Source organism: Callithrix jacchus, chromosome 4, assembly GCF_049354715.1.
Source record: "Callithrix jacchus isolate 240 chromosome 4, calJac240_pri, whole genome shotgun sequence".
NCBI classification, from domain to species: Eukaryota; Metazoa; Chordata; class Mammalia; order Primates; family Cebidae; genus Callithrix; species Callithrix jacchus.
Genome location: NC_133505.1, coordinates 7530882 through 7550611, shown reverse-complemented (window position 1 = coordinate 7550611; position 19730 = coordinate 7530882). Strand labels below are relative to the sequence as shown.

General features: G+C 36.5%; 1 protein-coding gene across 5 annotated transcripts in view; it reads left to right on the top strand.

Moving 5' to 3' along the window:
• LOC144582011 (uncharacterized) overlaps window positions 1-19730 on the top strand; it is a 449998-nt gene that overhangs the window by 310370 nt on the left and 119898 nt on the right. For all 5 annotated transcript variants that reach the window (XR_013533633.1, XR_013533634.1, XR_013533636.1 and 2 more), the window contains one exon: window positions 12469-12614. The gene's annotated coding sequence lies outside the window, so the exon portion shown is untranslated. The remainder of the gene's footprint in view (window positions 1-12468; window positions 12615-19730) is intronic.

Below are 19730 nucleotides of genomic sequence, written 5' to 3'. Positions count from 1 at the left end.
TTTATGCCCCTGGTAGGAATGCAAAAATGTATTATCAGTTTGGAAAACATTTTTGCTACTTTCTTACAGAGCTATACAGACCTTTACCTTAACCTAGCAATCCCACTCTTAGATATTTACTCAGTAGAAATGAAACATATGTTTATATGAAGACTTGTACTCTCATGTTCATAGTGGTTTTATAGGCTAAGTGGAAATAACCCAAAAGCCCAGCAAGTGGTAAATAGATAAGTAAACAATGATATGTTGATATAATGGAATACTACTAAGCAACAAAATGAAATAAGCTACTGATGCTACACAATGAAGTAGATGCCTTTTTTTTTTATTTGAGACAGAGTCTAGCTCTGTTTCCAGACTGGAGTGGCACTATCTTGGCTCACTGCAACCTCTGCCTCCCAGGTTCAAGCAGTTCTCCTGCCTCAGCCTTCCTAGTAGCTGGGAATACAGGCATGCACCACCATATCCAGCTAATTTTTTGTATTTTTAGTAAAGACAGGGTTTCACCCTATTGGCCAGGATGGCCTTGATCTGACCTTGTCATCCGCCCACCTCAGCCTTCCAAAGTGCTGGGATTACAGGCAGAAGCCACTGTATTCGGCCATAGATGCCTCTTAAAAGCACTATGCTGAGAAATAAGCCAGACACAAGAGATTGCGCAGTCAATGACACTATCTAAATGACATTCTAGAAAGTAAAACTATAGTAAAAGAACACAAATATATTTTCAAATGGCCAAAGTGGGGTGTAGCTCTGAAGAGGCAAAGGGAATCTTTTGGGGTGATGGAAATATTCTACATCATGACTCTGGTCTGCTTACTTGATTGTGTGTATTTGCCCAAACTCATTGGATTGTACCCTTTAAATCTGGTGAATTTTATTATATGTAAATAATACATGAACAATTATGATAAAAAATAATAGATTTCCAAGATTGTTGAAGAAATATCCTAAGGTAGTAAGTGGCAAAACAACACTAACATAGAGAAAATAAAATTTCTAAAGAGTACATTTATATTATTATCTGAATCTCTGAGGATCAATGACTTAGAATAGCTTCAAGAACTACCTGTTTTAAAGGTATGTGAATTTTAGTGGGAGAACTCTATTTGAATTCAGGTAAGAGGTGTGTGTGTGTGTGTGTTTGGGCTGGAGAGCTGTAAAGACCATGAATCATGGAGCAAGTTGCCATAAAGGGTGGAGACCAAAGCCTCTTTGTGTAATTGTCTCAAGGGAGCCAATGGAGAAAGGATGAACTGGACCCTGACTCTAGAAGACACATTGTCAAGGGGCTGGTCAGGTAGGCTCCTTGAGAAGGCTGGCTGGATTTGCAGCCTTGCTTAGAAAACTCCTTGTTTATAAATGCTCACTGTTTACATGCAGTCATTCATTGCCCTGAGTTAACATACCCTGTGTAGAAGAGCCCCTCCTCAGGAATAGAAGGGGCACATAGTTGCTATGAATATGCAAAGTATTTCATTTAATAATCGCTTTCAGTTGGCCCATTTAAAGCTCTCCTACTGTTATAGTAATAGATCAGATCTATAAATTGTTTGCTAACAGTCAGTGTTTGCACTCATACAATCAAATAGCAGCATACCTCTAAAGTAAACAGATGGGTTATTCTGTGCAGTTTTCTTACAAACGAAATTAATCTTACAACCGTTTCTTGCTGCAAGTCATCTGGAAATGACATTTTCTCCCAATCCTCTTGGAGGCTTTCTGAGAACACCAGAGGTCCCTTGGGTTCCCTACCTGTTCTTGCTTCCCTAGCAGACAAAGAGGCCTTGGTTTCCACATTTCAGTTTATGGTAGCTCATCCTTGCTCTGTGATGGAATCCATCCCTTTTTTGTTCCTGAAAGCAATGATGGTCACAATTTTACTTTGGACTGAGAGAACAAACAGAAGTGGGAAAGGCATGGTAATGAGATAATACAGCTGATAGTTGGAATGTTGGTTGACTTTCCCAGTGAACTGTGACCTGAGCAGTTGCAGTCATTTGCCAGATCAAACCAGATGCAAGTGATGAGTTTAAGAAAATTGTTAAAAGTAGCTGAGATATACAATGATTGATGCTGGTCCTATTCTTTTATCTTCCGGAAGTCAGGATACAGATCTGGGTTTTGGTGGCAACCTAGGATTTGAACACATTTATATTTAATTTCATGATGGCTGCCCACAAACACATCCTAATTTCTTCAGACTAGATTATCTTCTCCCTCACAGCTATCCCATCAAAAGATCCAACAAATGAACACAAGTAAAAATACCCCTTCCTGGTAAACTGTATAAAATATACAGTTTTTTATAGTCTTTTTTATAGTCTTTTTTCAGTTTATTAACCAATATAGTCAACTTGCAGCTCTATTTAGTTAATTGTTTCAGAAAGGATTGGCACAGGACAGGAAGACTTTGTATTAGCATGGCAGTATTTATCTGGAACACATTCAATCACTTCCACATAACGTTTGCCCTCTGCCACTTGTTGGCCCTATCAAAGTGTATGCAAATGAAAGAAAAAAATTCTACACATTCATCCCCTGTTCTGTGGGATACTGGCTCCAGGACCCCCTGGAGCCCACAAATCAAGGGGGCTCAAGTCTCTTAGATAAAGTGACATAGTATATGCATATAATCTATGAACATCCTCCCATAGCCTTTAAATCAACTCTATATTACTTATAATGCCCAATACAATGCAAATGCTATGTAAATGGTTAAACTGTATTTTTGTTTGTATTATTTTTATTTTCATATATTTTTTTTCCTGCAAATATTTTTGATCCATGGTTGTTTGAATCTGCAGATATGGAACTTGTGGATGCAGAAGTCATCTCAGCATAATTGCTATAAACTCTTACTTCCTTTCAGAGACTTAGGCGGCCTTACGAGGCCTTACAAGGAGAACGGGCAATCTCTTGCTCTGTTTTAATTCAAAAGGTCTTTTTTGAAATCTTCTGTAGCTTCTAGGCTAAATAATCAGCATTTGGGAAAAAAATCCTAATGGTATAATCATAGAATCATGGAATTTTACAGTATTTAGGGACCTTCAAGATCAAATCCAACCCCAGACAACTGAGATTTAAGGAATTTTAATGGATTTGTTCTTGAGCAAGTGGCTTGTGCCAAAGTCTAGAATTTTTTATCCTCGGTATAGTTCTTGTCTACCACTGCCGTAATGGTAAGACTATATGTATTGATGAAAAATGTACTGTAGATCTAGACGTACTCTCTACTGGAGGTAATCAGAGCTTTGTGCAAAGCTGTGTCTAACATGGATATTGAAAATAAATTCAGGCCTGGCACTAGTGCTGATGACTGTAGTTCCAGCGCTCTAGGAGGCCGAGGCTGGCAGATCACTTGAAACCAAGAGTTTGAGACCAACCTGGCCAACAAGGTGAAATCTCTCTGCAAAAAATACACACAAAAATGCGAGGCACGATAGAATGTGCCTGTAGTCCCAGCCACTAGGGAGTCTGAGGTAAGAGAATCATTTGAGCCTAAGGAGAGTGAGGCTGCAGTGAGATGAAATCATGCCTTTACGCTCTAACCTGGGCACAGAGTGAGATGCAGTCTCAAACAAATAAAAAGAAAATAAATTCAAACATGTTTGACTCATGTACTCTTAGCCTACAGCAGTAGGTAGATAATCTAACACAAACTCAGAAAAAGATTTGTCTTGGATGACTTCACTGGATTTTTACCCTATGTCAAATCAGTCTTCTTTTATGGTTCAAATGGGCTCTTAGAATCTTTTACCTTGCTGCATTTGTTTTGCCTGCATTCTTGTCATAATCTATAGAATTTAAATGGGACCTTTGTTCCTACTTCAGAAAGTCACCTATGAAGCATCTAGCGCGTAACCTGCCTCCTGCTAGGGGCTGGCTGGCAGCCCAGTATTGAATGAGACAGAAATTGTCTTTGCCTTTGTGCTGCTTACAGTCTAGCTTACGAGAAACAGGAGAAGACCATGCCACGTCAGCTCTGGGGCCCAATGGGGTTCAGGAGGTCTATTTTGGCCCCGGAATATGCATTTTAACAGACTTCAACAGTAGTTTTTTTACAAGCTGTCCAAAAGCCATGCTTAAGCACACATTCCACCACCTCCTCGAACAGCTTTGGGGATATATCTTAAGAGCCAAGGCAGGCCGGGCGCGGTGGCTCAAGCCTGTAATCCCAGCACTTTGGGAGGCCGAGGCAGGTGGATCACGAGGTCAAGAGATCGAGACCATCCTGATCAACATGGTGAAACCCCGTCTCTACTAAAACTACAAAAAATTAGCTGGGCGTGGTAGCTCGTGCCTGTAATCCCAGCTACTCAGGAGGCTGAGGCAGGAGAATTGCTTGAACCCAGGAGGCGGAGGTTGCGGTGAGCCAAGATCACGCCCTTGCACTCCAGCCTGGGTAACAAAAGTGAAACTCCGTCTAAAAAAAAAAAAAAAAAAAACCAAGGCATTTGTCTTAGTGTGCCAAAACAAAAATACCTTAAACAATAGAAATCTGTTTTCTCACAGTTCTGGTAGTTGTAATTTCAAGAGGAAGGTGTCAGCATGGCTGCCTTCTGGTGAGGCTCTCTTCTTGGTTTGTAGATGGCTGACTTCTCTGTGTTCTCATGTGGCAGAGACAGAATGAGAGCAAGCCCACAGGAGTCTCTTCTTCTAAGGGCACTAATGCCATAGGACTTCATGCAATCATAATTACCTCCTAAAGGCCCCACCTCCAAAAAGCGTCATCACACCAGGGCTAGGACTTCAGAATATTAATTTTGGGGGACATAATTCTGTCCATAGCAGCATCTTCAACATACCCACTCATTGTCCCTTTGACTCTCGTTATTATAGAGCTTGCGGAATCCCCTGCTGACACGCCAAATAATCATGACAGAATTAGAATCTATAGGCAGCTCAAGTCTGCTCCCTAAGATTTCTGATGTTTTTCTTAAATGAAATAATGGCTAATTTTTTCAAAGTTAAATGATAGCTTCAAATTATTTAGATTAAAGGCAGCTATTAGATAACATTACTATGAACGTACAAGTATCCCTCAACTGTGATGTCTTTACTGGAGAATTCTAAACCATAAACTTTCTTAGGGGATAGGTGTTCCGTGAATTCAAGTAATATCTTACATTTCATAGATGCACCTAACACCTCTGCAAATAGTTACACAAATTCAGCCATTCTAAATCAGTGTCAAGTAGATACAGCCACAGTCAAGTGCGTGCTGCCTTGCTCTTCTATATCCCTGGCCAAGGCCTTTTCCTTTCCTGAGAACAGCAGTTAAATCCTCTGCCCAGCATTTAGTCTTCACAAGTTCTGTGGAACATCACAAAAAAGTAAAAAGACATTCCAGTCATTTAGGAGTAAGAGTTGGCAGAGTGCTGTATCCCTGGACACCACACATTTCAGATTCTCTTGTACAATCACCTCAAACCTTGGGAGGAAAAATCTTCCTTATAATTGAAAACAGACAAATATTGTGTCTTCTTTATATTGGACATCATCTATCGTATGCAGGAGTGATGACCTTACTGGTCTCCAAGCTCTCCGTGGTCCAAGACTTCTGTTCACACCGACCCCAGCGTTCTTTACTCTGACTTTTTACCCTGTGTCTTTATCCCAATCATATTGTTTAAGTCTGTGCCAGCCATTTATTTCTATTGTCTTACTCACAGTTTTCACAACTTGGTGATTGCCTTTTTGTTGGTTGTTAATACATGGTCTGCATTTCCCTTACATCTGCAAGCTCGTACTTCTGGCACACAGCAGGAACTCAAGATACACTTGTTAAATGCATGAATCCTCTGCATTGAGAGACACTTGTGACTGAGGCATAGGGAATAGGTTAAGAGATTTGTGTGCGTTGTTGCTCAACTGTGTGTGTTTCTCCCTCAGAAACAGAATAAAAAAAGATATTAATCCTTCCCATTAAGAACACCTGACAGCAGGTTACACTTCAGTATAGTTGATATATCATGTTTTTAAATTGGATTTTCATTCATATACACTTCCTAGTGTTTATGAAAGAGAGATAAGCTAATGGACTTGATCTTGCTGGGAGTTTTTATTTTCCACATTTCTCTTGCTAAATAAAAGGGAAAGGTGTGGGTAATTACAGGCTATTGCAATATATGAAAGAATCATAAGCATTTTTCATTCCTTTCAGCCCAACTTATAAGCAGGCAAGTTTATTGCAAGCCAAATCCTTTAATGCCCATAGAAAATATTTTAAAACTTACTAGTTCAAAATTAAGCTTAATTTTTTTTCCCTGTTGTATTTGGCATAGAGAATTACACAATTTTATCTCAAAAAAAAAAAAAAAAGGAAAGAGAAAGTCAAACAGAACTGATCTCAAATAATATGATGGGCCTTTCCAAATGAGCACACAATGACTTGAGGACAGGCAATTACTTTTGGGAAGCAAACAGAAGGCAGTGTTGTCAATGACCCTTACAACTGAGGCGAACGTACCCCTGTTTGTCTACCTTCATAAAGTTACTAAAAACGCTTCTTTCATCTGCAAAATTGTTCTGCTTTAGACAAATTATATAATCACCTTATTTATGATTTAAGAACACCTGAAGCCTAACAATTTTAGAAATTTCAAGAAATAGCTAACTAAATAGCAAAATATATTTCCTAGTGTTGGTTTTGTCATTTTTAAAATATCTGGAAAAAAACAATTGTCTTGAAATTCAGAGTAACCACTTCAATTCTTTCCCCCCACATTTAACAGGAGTGGCATATTCTATGTTACAGTAATGCATTCTACAATTATCACAAAGAAAAAATTACAAAACGTGTTTACACAGCATTACAAATATAGCAATAATGACATATTTCAAGAACGATAAATAGAAAAGCAAATGCAAAACTGTCATCAGTCTTAAATTGAATGTCTGCTCAAAAGATAATTTGTTCTCAAAGCAGTGGGGAGATACATTTTTCTTTCAGTTCTCTATACTTTGGATATCTCATATCCTTACCTATGACGTTAGTCCAAAATAAAGTCTTTTGAAAGAATGCCTACTGAGTTCCTAAGTAAGTACTGGATTCCACCTATTAGGAATAGCTTTGGAGTAAGTCTCTGGAAAGTAAGTGTCTCCTTGTGAGAGTATTTTGAATAGAAGCAAAATAAATGCACTGTCTCTGAAACATTTCAATATTTGCCAGAGGAAAACCATTTCATGTCTATAATAACTCAGTGCAAATCTTGCATAAAACACCATAGGAAAGTGTCCTCTTTCTAGCCATTTTTTGAACTCTAAATTTGAGGAAGAACAAGTTAAAATCACAAAAATCATAAATAGTGTGTGTGCATGTGTTTTATCAATATGATGAAGTTTTTTGTGTCTTTAATGTATGAATACTTTTTAAAGCATGTCTTCATTTTTTTGGTTTATTACTTGAGAAAACAGAAGTATCAACTATTTAAAACTGCTTTGAAAGTATACACCTAGGTCAGACTCTGTGCATTGAAGCAGTGATAAGTCACAGAATAACTATGAGAAACCCTCTGAATTTCTTCTCAGGGGACCTGGGTTCTGGTCTAGATTCTACCATAAACTAAATCTGTAGTCTTGTGTCATTCATTTTACATTTCTCAATACACATTTCCTAATACATAGAAAGAAGCTTCATATATTTTCCCTGCTTGTTTCACAGAGTTAATAGGATCGAATAAGAAAACATACATGTTACTGTTGTTATTCTCACTCTATTCCATATAAGGTAGATCTGAGTAGAGGAAATAAATGACTGAAATGCATAAGATTCACAATCTGCTTGGGCTTCCAAGCTTGGCTTACCAAGTGTCTTACCTTTGCAAGTTATTTAACTTTATTAATTCTTAGTTTGTTCATGTACAAAATGGGGATAATAACTTTATTAAATTTCTAGTGCTTATGAGGTAATGCAGAGTGTCTTAGAAATAAGTACTAGCTTCGTGACTTGAGGGCACAGCTGCTGCAATGATGATTTCTTGCAATATTAAATAAGTAGTGAAACCACCAGCGCTCCTAGAAGCCCAGAAGTGTCTACACACGTATGGGAGACTCAACGAAATGGAGGGAAAAGGGGACACAATGCTTAAAATTGTTACGAAAGGAAATAGTGACACATTCTATAGATTCTATGCCTTAGGAAGTTGAGTTACTTATTCATTCATTTAATTCCACTGTATCTTACTATAGACTATATCCTACTTTACTAGAAATTGGTTTGTAATATGTTTAAATAGCATGGTCAACAATAAGAAAACATTAAAATATAGTTATCAAAATGAAGAAAGGAGAGTATTAATCGTTACAGAAATTCACGGGCTAAATTGAAGGAGATGGGAAGAGGCCTAGGATATGATCTTTAGAGATTTCGTGTGATCCAGGAAAAAAATCCTGTAGCATGTGGATTCCTAGAAGATACACTCAAAAGTTAGCACCGAGTATAGATTGATAACCACAGTTTAAAACTGTGATAAAATTCAGCCACACTGATCCGGTTGAGCCTGTTTTTTGCCTTGGAACCCAGAGCCTTCCCAACGTTGTTCATAGACAAGCAGTGGTTTCGTATTTCCACATCTTTCAGAATAAGATTAATTGTGGGAGAATTAAAGAAAGGAAGGATAAATAAAACCCTTGTTGCTTTATCAAATTTTTTTCTGAAGACTTAATCTTTGCTTTATATCTTTTTTGTTTTGTTTTGTTTTTTAATTTTGTTTCAGCTCTTTGTTAAAATTTGAAAGGTTTTTTGTATTGTGTGTTAAACATTGGATCTTTGAAGGTTTGCTTTTTATGATTTGGGAATGCAGAGGAAAAGGATGTTACAGTAGGTAAATTATTCAAATTTTGCCTCTCTGGGTTAAGAATTGTTCTAAGTATATTCTCAAATTGAAAGTTTATTAATTTCCACTGGCCATTTTTGATTAAGGTTCTCTTACTAGTTTGCCTTTTTGAATATTAGCTATTATTGATACATCCTCTAAGATGGGTATACAAATGAGAGGATACCTAACCTGACATGGAAAAACAAGTAATTGAAAGAAAAAAAAACTTATCCTCAAGTGTAAAATCTTATAAATTGTGGAAAGATTACGAGTAATCAAAGTGTCTGACTTACTCTTTATGCAAATATTATTGAAAATCATGCATATGCAAATATTCTTCTTTATGATAGAGATTAAAGACATACAGTGCAGCAATTAGTATTCCTTGTATACATTCAAACACAACAAGATTGATTTGCAAGCAAAATGAATTACAGTCAGGAATAACACTCTGTTATTATCATGTCACTTAAAAGCAGTACCAAAGCAATATAGCATTCAGGGAGATATTGGAATATTGTGAGGCATTAGTGAGAGACAGAAAGATTTCTTGGAATATGATTTTATGTCATTTATGATTTAAAAATCTGTAGGCAACAAACAAAACACAATGGAAATGATATACCAGCATAATTATTTATGAAACAAATACAGTTTTGCATACATTTTCAGGCCTTGGGCAAGATTGATCTTTATAGGTCTTAGATCCTGAAGATGTATGCTAAACTATTCATAAAAATTTTTATCACAATACTGTAACTGATTCTGTTCTTATTATTTTAGAGGGGAGAAAACTCCCAAACCCAAATTGGATATTCAATTTGGAAGCTATTCGGAAATCTACTCTTTCTGAAGGGCAATGATGTTTTTAAAAAATGCTATGCATGTCTGCTAAGGAGCATTTACCCAAAAGATTTCAGAGTCACAAATTACATCAGATACTGGTTTTTTTGTTTTTTTTTTTTTTTGAGACGGAGTTTCACTCTTGATACCCAGGCTGGAGTGTAATGGCGTGATCTCGGCTCACCACTGCCTCCGCCTCCTGGGTTCAGGCAATTCTGCCTCAGCCTCCTGAGTAGCTGGGATTACAGGCACGCACCGCTGTGCCCAGCTAATTTTTTGTATTTTTAGTAGAGACGGGGTTTCACCATGTTGACCAATCTCTTGACCTCGTGACATCAGATGCTGTTTTAGTCCATTTTGCATTGCTATAAAGGAAAGATCTGAGGCTGGGTAATTTATGAAGCAAATAGCTTTATTTGGCTCACAGTTCTGCAGGCTGTACAACACGCATGCAACCAGCATTTGCTTCTGGTGAGAACTTCAGGAAGCTTCTAATCATGGCAGAAGGGGAAATGGAGCAGATATCACGTGGAAATAGAGAAAATCAGGAAGAAAGAGCAGAAAGTGCCATGCTTTTTAAAATAACCAGCTTTTACATAAACTAATAGAGCAAGAACTTAGTCATTACCCAGAGTCATGGGGGTGGCTCCCTATGAATGCTTTGGTACTAAGTTCTTGGTCAGTACCAAGGCATTCTATTCTTGGCAAGAACTTAGTGAGTACCAAGAGCAAGAACTTAGTACCAAGGCATTCATAGGGAGCCACCGCATGATTCAAATACCTCCTACTAGGCACTACCTCCAACATTGGGGATCAAATTTCAACATGAGATTTGGAGAGGACAAATATCCAAACTATACCACATGCCAAGGTTAAAATAAAATATGGTCATATACTATTTCCTTTTGAAGACTGAACCGTAACAGCAACTAAGGTAAAAATAATCTGTAATTAAGGATTAATAAAGCATTTTATTCTTATGTGATTAATTTAGAATTTTATTTAAAAAGAATAAATATGGCATTTCTGAAATCTACTCCCTTAAAGTGGCATACTGTGAAAAGATTGGTTTATTTCAAATCCATTGTCAAATAATTTAAAATCTCCAAACCTCTCCATAACTAAAGCTTGAGTTATTGTACCTGCTTTTAAATAATTGACAGATCTATGCTACCTGAACTACTCTTTCCTTTATCTCTGACTTGGGATTTAGAAATGTGGAAAGTGCCACATGAAAAGGTATGCATGCAATAAGAATTGTGCTCTTCATCCTTGAGCCTCTTCTAAAGTTGTCAGGAATAAATGCAGCATTCTAAACTACATATTCATGGACTTAAAAGTTAGGCAAAAAAGGACAGAAGGGAGATTATAGAACTTTAGTAAAGTAAAATAAATAGGTATGTAAAACCAAGAGTGTCTTGCTGAGCGCTCAGATTTTTTAATTCTGGAACAATTTTAAATTCAAGAACTACCCAATCTGGTCAACAAGATTGATTATTGTCACTACTATCTTCATATCCATTCAGAAAGTGAATGTATTTTGTTTCTGAATACAGTAAATAATTAGTGCTTCTCAGTTGCATGATGATGATGATAGTAACAACACAAATAATAGTTTTATTTTTATGAAATATGTTACTTGACCTCAATAACACTGAGACAATGGCAAATTTCGTCATTAACCTCAGTTAACTAAGGAGAAAGCTTAGATAAATAGCTCACTAAGGCTACAGGCCAAGGCTTCAAGAGTGAGATAAATAACTGGAACCTGGTTATTATAATGCTAGAGCCTGTACTCTGTAGTAGACACCACATAGCCTCTGTTACTGCCTCATATTAAAGTAGATACTTCATCAGTCTTAAACTTTGTATACAAATAGAAAAATCGATATAATGAAGGATATCAGCTAATTTCCTATACTATGTTTCTATGTGAAAACTGAAGTGTGCTTATATTTAAAATATTCTAATTTTATATTTGTATTGATATATAATTGTACATATTTATGGGGTACATGTGATATTTTCATACATGAATACAATGTAATCATCAAATCAGAGTAATTAAGATATACATCCCCTCAAACATTTACCTTTGTGTGTGTTGGGAAAATTTCAAATCTTCCTGCTATTTTGAAATATCATTGCTAACCATAGTCATCCTATTATTCTATCAAACACTGGAACTTATTTCTTCTGTCTAACTGTATGTTTGTACCCATTAATCACACTCTTTTCATCCCACTTCACTTCCCAGCCTCTGGTAACCATCATTCTACTCTCTACCTCGAATATATCAACATTTTTTAGCTCCCACAGAAGGGTGAGAACATGGAATAATTGTCTTTCTGCGCCTGGCTTATTTCACATAACATGATGATCTCCAGTTCCATCCAGGTTGCTACAAATGACAGCATTTCACTCTTTTTTATGATTGAATAGTATTCTCTTATACTTTTGTATACCTCATTAATACAGTCATCCATTGATGAAGATTTAGGTTGATTTCGAGTCTCGGCTATTGTGAATAGTGCTGCAGTAAAAATGGTGGTGAGGGTATCTCTTTGATATTTTGATTTTCTTTCTGTTGGATAAATACCCAGTAGTGGGACTGTGAATTATATAGGATTAATAGTTCTATTTTTAGTTTTTTTTTTAAGCAACTTCCATACTGTTTTTTATACTGGCTATACTAATGTACATTTCCACCAACAATATACAAGACTTCCCCTTTCTCTGAATCTTTAGCATTTATTATAGTTTGTTGTTTTAACAACAGCTATTATTATTATTATTATTTTAGAGATGGTGTTTCACCATATTGGCCAGGCCGGTCTCGAATTCCTGACCTTGTGATCCTCTGCCTGCCTCAGGCTCCGAAAGTACTAGGATTGCAGGACTGAGCCACCGCACCACCACACCCAGCCAGCAACAGCTATTTTAATTGGGGTAAGAGATCTCATTGTGATTTTGATTTGCATTTTCCTGATGATTAGTGATGCTTAGCATTTTTTCATATAGCTGTTTATCATTTATATGTCTCTGTTTGAGAAATGTCTATTCAGATTCTTTGTCGAGTATTTAATAGGATTACCTGTTTTTGTTTTGCTGTCATTTGAATTCCTTGTATATTCTGCAAATCGGTCCCTTGTCAGATGAATAGTTTGAAAATGTTTTCTCCATTTCTGTAAATTGTCTGTTTACTCTGTTGTTTCCTTTGCTGTGCAGATTTTTTTAAAAAATTAATATAGTTCAACTGACCTATTTTTTTTTTTTTTTTGCTTATGTTTTTGCGGTCTTAGCCATAAAATTTTTGCCTAGACAAATGTCTTGAAACATTTCTCCTATTATTTTCTCCTAGTAGTTTTATAGTTTTGGATCTTACATTTAACTCTTTAACCAATTTTGAGTTGATTTTTGTATATGGTACAAAATGATAGGAGTTTATTTCATTCTTCACATATAAATACCCAATTTTCCTACCACCATTTGTTGAAGAGAGTATTCTTTCACCAATGTATGTTGGCACCTTTGTTGAAAATCAGTTGGCTGTAAATATGTGAATATTGTTCTGGGCTCTTATTTCCGTTCCATTGGCCTATGTGTTTGTTTTTACATCAATGTCATGCTACTTTGGTTGCTATATCTTTGTTATCTTTGTAGTATATTTTGAAGTGGTGCCTCCTGCTTTGTTATTTTTCCTCAAGGTTGCATTGATTAGTTAGACTTTTTGTGGTTTCATACAAATTTTAGTATTTATTTTCTATTTCTGTGAAGAATGACATTGGTTCTTTTTATTAATTTCTAGTTTTCTTTCACTCTGGCCTGAAAATATATAATTTTGATGTTTAAAATTGATATGATCTTGCTTTTTAAAGAATTTTGAGACTTATTATGTTGCCTAATACATGGTCTATCCTGTATATTCCATGTGCTGATGAGAAGAATCTATATTCTGAAATTGTTGGATAAAAAGTTCTGTAAATATCCGTTAGGTCCATTTGCTCTAAAGTACAGTTTAAATTAGATATTTATTTGTTGATTTTCTGTATAGATGATCTGTTCATTGCTGAGAGTGGGATGTTAATGTCTCCAACTAATATTGTTATTGAGCTCTCTCTCTCCCTTTAGATCTAAACATTTTTGCTTTATATACCTGGGTGCTCCAGTTTTGAATACATATATATTTAGAATTGTTATATCCTTTTGCTGAACTGATTTCTTTATCATTATATAGTTACTTTCTTTGTTTATTTTACAGTTTTCAACCTAAAGTCTGTTTCATCTGATATAAATATAGCTATTCCTGCTAGCATTTGGTTTTTACTTGCATGTAACATCTTTTCACGTCCCTTCATTTTCAATCTATATGTATCTTTACAGGTAAAGTGAATTTCTTACAGGCAGCGTAGAGTTAGTTCAGTGTTTCTTTAATCCTTTCATCCAGACTCTATCTTTTAAGTGGGGAATTTAACCCATTTATATTCTAAGTTATTGATAGGTAAGAACTTATTTCTGTTATTTTGCTAATTGTTTTGTTTTTCATTTTAACTTTTTGCTATACCCTTCATTTCTTTCTTCCTCTTTTCATCGTTTGTTATTGTGGCTTTGTGGTTTTATGTAGTAGTAATATTTGAGTAATTTTTCTTTCTAATTTGTATGTCTGCTCTATGAGTGAGTTTTATACTTTTTTTGTGTTTTCATGATAGTATACGTCATCTTGTGACTTTCAAATGTAGGACTGTATTGAGAATTTTTTCTATGACCAATCTAGTTGTGATAAATTCTCTCAGTTTTTTCTTATATGAGAAAAACTATTTCTCCTTCATTTTTGATGGATAGGTTTGTGATTCATAGTATTCTTGGCTGGCAGGTTTTTGTGTTTGTTTTTATTCTTTTGAGCACTTTGTGTATATCAACCTATCACTTTCTAGCCTGTATGATTTCTTCTGAGAAATGCATTGTTAGTCTGACAGGGATACCCTTATATGTTTATAAATTCTCTCTCTTTTTTTTTGGCTTTTGACAGTTTCTCTATTATGCCTTGGAGAAGACTTTTAAGTTGAATTTATTTGGGAATCTTTGAGTTCCTATAACTAAATGTCTATATCTCTTGCAAGCCTTGAAAAGTTTTCAGGCATTATTTTGTTAAATAGAATTTCTATGCCTTTACCCATCTCTTCTTTTTCTGGAACACATACAGTTCAAGTATTTGGAAGCTTGTGGTGTCTCATATGTTTTATATATATTTTTACTTCTGTTTGATCTAGTTTATTATTGAATATTTCAATTGTATATTTTATTTCATTCATTGAATTTTTCAGTTCCAGTATTTCTTTCTTTTTATGATATCTACATCTTTGTTATAATAATCTGAATCTTTCTCATTCAGATTATTAATATGTTTATGACTTATTTGATTGTTGAACTATGTTCTCTTGTATCTCATTACCATATGTCATATATTTTTAAAAAATTAAAATCTGTTGCTCAATAATTATCTTCATTTGGAGCTGTCAAGTTTCCTTGTTTTTTCATATTTCTTTGTATCTGGTATCAGCCAACTTTATGGATTAGATTTGTAGGGAAAGACTTATTCCAATGATGTGTTGTTGGGTAGGGCATTTTGGTTTTTCTTATGGGTAAGCCCAGTAGGACAGTCTCATGAGACTTATTTGGCCATATTCAGCATCAGCGATGTCTTAAGTTATACAATGAGTTAGGCTGTGGTTGTTACTGAAGGTTGTGGTGAGGCTTTGCTGGAGATAGGGACATCAGGTAGGCAGTTCTTGGGCCCCAGATGGCATATGTGGGCAATCATGGTAGCAGGTTTGGGCAGGCTAATCTTTGGACCTTCAAGTGGCTTTCTCAGTGCTGTAAATGGCACCTGTGGGCTGGGCAGGCAGACAGGTTCTTGGGCCCCTGGGTGTTATGCATGGCATTTAGCAATGGTAGTTGAGGTAGTGCAATAACATTTAGGCCCCCAGGTGGCATGCATGGGCACTAATGGTGGCAGTGATGGGCTGGGTGCTTCAACCCCTAGGTCCCAGCTGATGCATACAGGTTGAGTCGGTCAATCTCTCGTTCCCCTGGTGATGCGTGAAGGTACAGGTTGGGGCAGGAGGGTCTGGTCAATTCTCAGATGACAGGTGCCAGCTATTGTGGTTAGGGTACTTGATTTCCAAGCCTTGGGTGGCAGCCATGGGCAGGGTGGGCCTGTCCTCCGGCCTCAGGATGATAGCCAGGAGTGGCAGTCACCAGGCCCCCTGAAGGCACATGCAAGTATGCACCAGCTCTGCTGTTGGGTGTGGGTAGTGATGTTGCTGTCAGTGGCCCAAGACAGGCACTCTCAGGCTCTGGGAAGGTGTGCTTCAGCTCTCTTTGTCCTGAGGTCAGCCTCCCTGGTGCACTGCACCATGCATTTCTTGGGTGCAAGATACTGTGTAAGCTAGAGTGCTGGGGACCTGGCTGCACTGGGTCTGGTCAGCATGGTGGTGCTACAGCCCTCTGGGTGGACATGGAAGGATGTCAGCAGAGTTCCAGACATGTGGAGATGCAGGTACTGTTGGGTTCTAGAACAGAATGTAGTCTGGCGAGGGCTAAGCTCTCAAAATGTCACTATACTACAGCTGCTTGGATCTGGCGAGGTGTATGGAGTCCAGCACAAACATGCTCTCTCTGAAACAATGCCATTGTGTGGACTCCAGGCAGCTCCCTATACTAATCTCAGGATCTGCCAGGGGCAAGGGGCTTTCCCATGGCTAGGATTGCAGGAGTATACAGAAAGAATGTGGACTGCTAGACATCTCTTGCCTGCTTTTTCCCTGCCCTGAGGAGTTTATCTTGGCTTTGAGCCAAATCTGGCCAGCCCAGCCTTTTCACTTCCCTCTCCTTTAGAGCCTCAGCAGTTCCCTGTCACTTACCTGCTGAGTTCCAATGTTCTCTCTTAGACACTCTCTTCAACATGTGATTATCTACATGCTGTTTTGCTCTTTCTTTGTGGAAGAGGCTGATGCTGGGTTCCTCCAGTCAGCCACATGTAGGCCCCTCCCCAAGTATTCTTTTTTTTTTTTTTTTTTTTTTTTGAGATGAAGTTTCAGTCTTGTTGCATGGGCTGGAGCGCAGTGGCATGATCTTGGCTCACTGCAACCTCCGCCTCCCAGTATTCTATTTTTATGAGAACCACTGGCAAAAGATTCTTTTTCTCACAATAATGCTGTTTAAATTTCACACTAAAGGCAAAAAGTCATCTCCTTAGTGTGAAATCTGAAATCAAGTTATAAATCTTTACTAAAATACTAGTTTCAAAGATTAAAGCTAAAGACAGTAAATATGGATTCAGAGTCCTTGTTTGTTTTAACACATCTCATTTTCTTAACTTTTTCATCAAATATACCACAAAATGAAAATTTTTCAGTTAATCAACTTGTCAGGGAAAAGGATTGTGAAGGGCAAAATCTTAAAAAGCAAAGTAATGATCATCACAGTCTCATCACAATTTCCCCCAGGAATAAAGCTGAGTACAACATGTGACCTATAAAAATTTAATAGGAAGTTCTATTACTATTTGGTGTCTCTTATATCTTGCCTTAATAATTAAAGGCTGTCTCTATAGTGTCAATTTTTTACTATTCCTGGTTGATTTTTATTCTTGCCACAGCTCTCCTCTATTCAATCAGCTCCTCTCCTCATCCCATTTTGGGGGCTCTCCTGGGGAATGTCATATTAGCCCCACAAAAAATAATTTAGGCAACAATTTTCCTGAATTAATTTCAAAATATATTTGTAAAATAAGTGATTACATTTTGTGTAACATTTACTTCTGTTTTTCTGGAGGAACCCGGAAGTAGAAGAACTTGAAAAACGTATGATTAGTATAAATGTTTATCTTTACTGGGTTATAAAATAACCCAGTGGGTTACTTGATATTAAGGGTTTTTACTGTGTGCTTGACTCTCTTTATTATTTGCTTGTTTTACTTGTTGACTAAGTTTGGTTCTAAATTTTAAAAAAATTACAAAACAGTACATATATACTAAATCTGAAGTTTAACTTCTGATGTATTTATCTATTTTGTGTTTTGTAGAAGGGAAGCACCCACTGGAAAAATACACAGATAATTGACAACTTCTACAAAATTAAATAATAAGTTATGTACTAAAATCTGTATAAAAAGAACAGTGTAGTAAATCTCTACTAACACTGGACTGACTACATTTTTATTTCTCAGGAGTTAAGACAGATTGCATGAATTCACCTATAATCTTATTTAGACTTCCTTGGAATTATGCATTTATAAACGCATAGGAAATATTCAGTCTAATTCTACTACTCAAAGAAAAATAATGTGAATTTTCATCATATGTTTATTATTAGTGTTGCTTTTTATTAGTAGAGTGGTCAATAAAAAGGTTTATGATTAAATGAACTCCAATGGAAAGTCCAGTTTGTTTTCTATCTTAGAATTTTGCTGCATCAAAAAATGACTTGAAACAAGTATAATTGGTAAATATTTTCCAACGTGAAATCTACTTGTAACATTATTGTATATATTCCAGGTTTTTCTTGGAATTTTTCAGAAAAATTTTAATTTAAAATGTTTAAGGTATTCAAGTCTAATGATTTGAGAAATGCAGCAATTTCACATTGGCTGTTGTTCATCATGTTTTTATTGTTGGATGCTTGGTGGTTCTCAGTCATTTGGATGGTATTGATGTCATAAGGGTAGATAAGTAACATGCAGTTTTTATTTAAACATTCCTCATGACGTTTGTTGCCTTTGCTCAGAAAGAGGATCACAGTCATGAAATTTCCTGAATTGACAATGAGGGTAAAACTACTTCGATTCAGCCTAATTTAAAATGCCATAATAATTTATTTCTTTAGTCTTGCTTCTTATCAATATTGAATATCAGTAAATGTAAAAGATAGATTTTTAGTTAACTTATAAAAGATATATTATGTTATTTATATATGTGTATTAGAGGCCTGATTTCTCTGTCACAGTGAATAATTTACTTATAAGAAATGAAAAGTAAATAGATGAAAATGACTGATGTAGAGATTGTAATCACAGGCAGGAGAGTGCTACAAAATCTGGAGAGTGCAAATGTTCAGAGAGAAAAGTAACTCTCCAGCTCTAGGAATGAATAAATTGAGTCTTTGTGACTCTTTGGAAGCTATTTTGTAGTGTCTAAATACTTGAACTTATGATTTGAGAAGATACATGAATAAGCAGTAGATAAGAAAGAAGTCAAGAAATGTATGATATGCTTTTGTTGTGAGCTTAATCTTTTTTTTTTTTTTTTTTTTAATTTTTTATTGGATTATAGGTTTTGGGGTACATGAGCAGAGCATGCAAGACAGTTGCGTAGGTACACACATGGCAGTGTGCTTTGCTTTTCTTCTCCCCTTCACCCACATTTGGCATTTCTCCCCAGGCTATCCCTCCCCACCTCCCCCTCCCACTGGCCCTCCCCTTTTCCCTCCAATAGACCCCAGTGTTTAGTACTCCCCTTTCTGTGTCCATGTGTTCTCATTTTTCATCACCCACCTATGAGTGAGAATATGCGGTGTTTCATTTTCTGTTCTTGTGTCAGTTTGCTGAGGATGATGTTTTCCAGATTCATCCATGTCCCTACAAACGACACGAACTCATCATTTCTGATTGCTGCATAATATTCCATGGTGTATATGTGCCACATTTTTCCAATCCAGTCTATTATCAATGGGCATTTGGGTTGATTCCAGGTCTTTGCTATTGTAAACAGTGCTGCAATGAACATTCGTGTACATGTGTCCTTATAGTAGAACGATTTATAGTCTTTTGGATATATACCCAGTAATGGGATTGCTGGGTCAAATGGAATTTCTATTTCTAAGGCCTTGAGGAATCGCCACACTGTCTTCCACAATGGTTGAACTAATTTACACTCCCACCAACAGTGTAAAAGTGTTCCTTTTTCTCCACATCCTCTCCAGCATCTGTTGTCTCCAGATTTTTTAATGATCGCCATTCTAACTGGCGTGAGATGGTATCTCAATGTGGTTTTGATTTGCATCTCT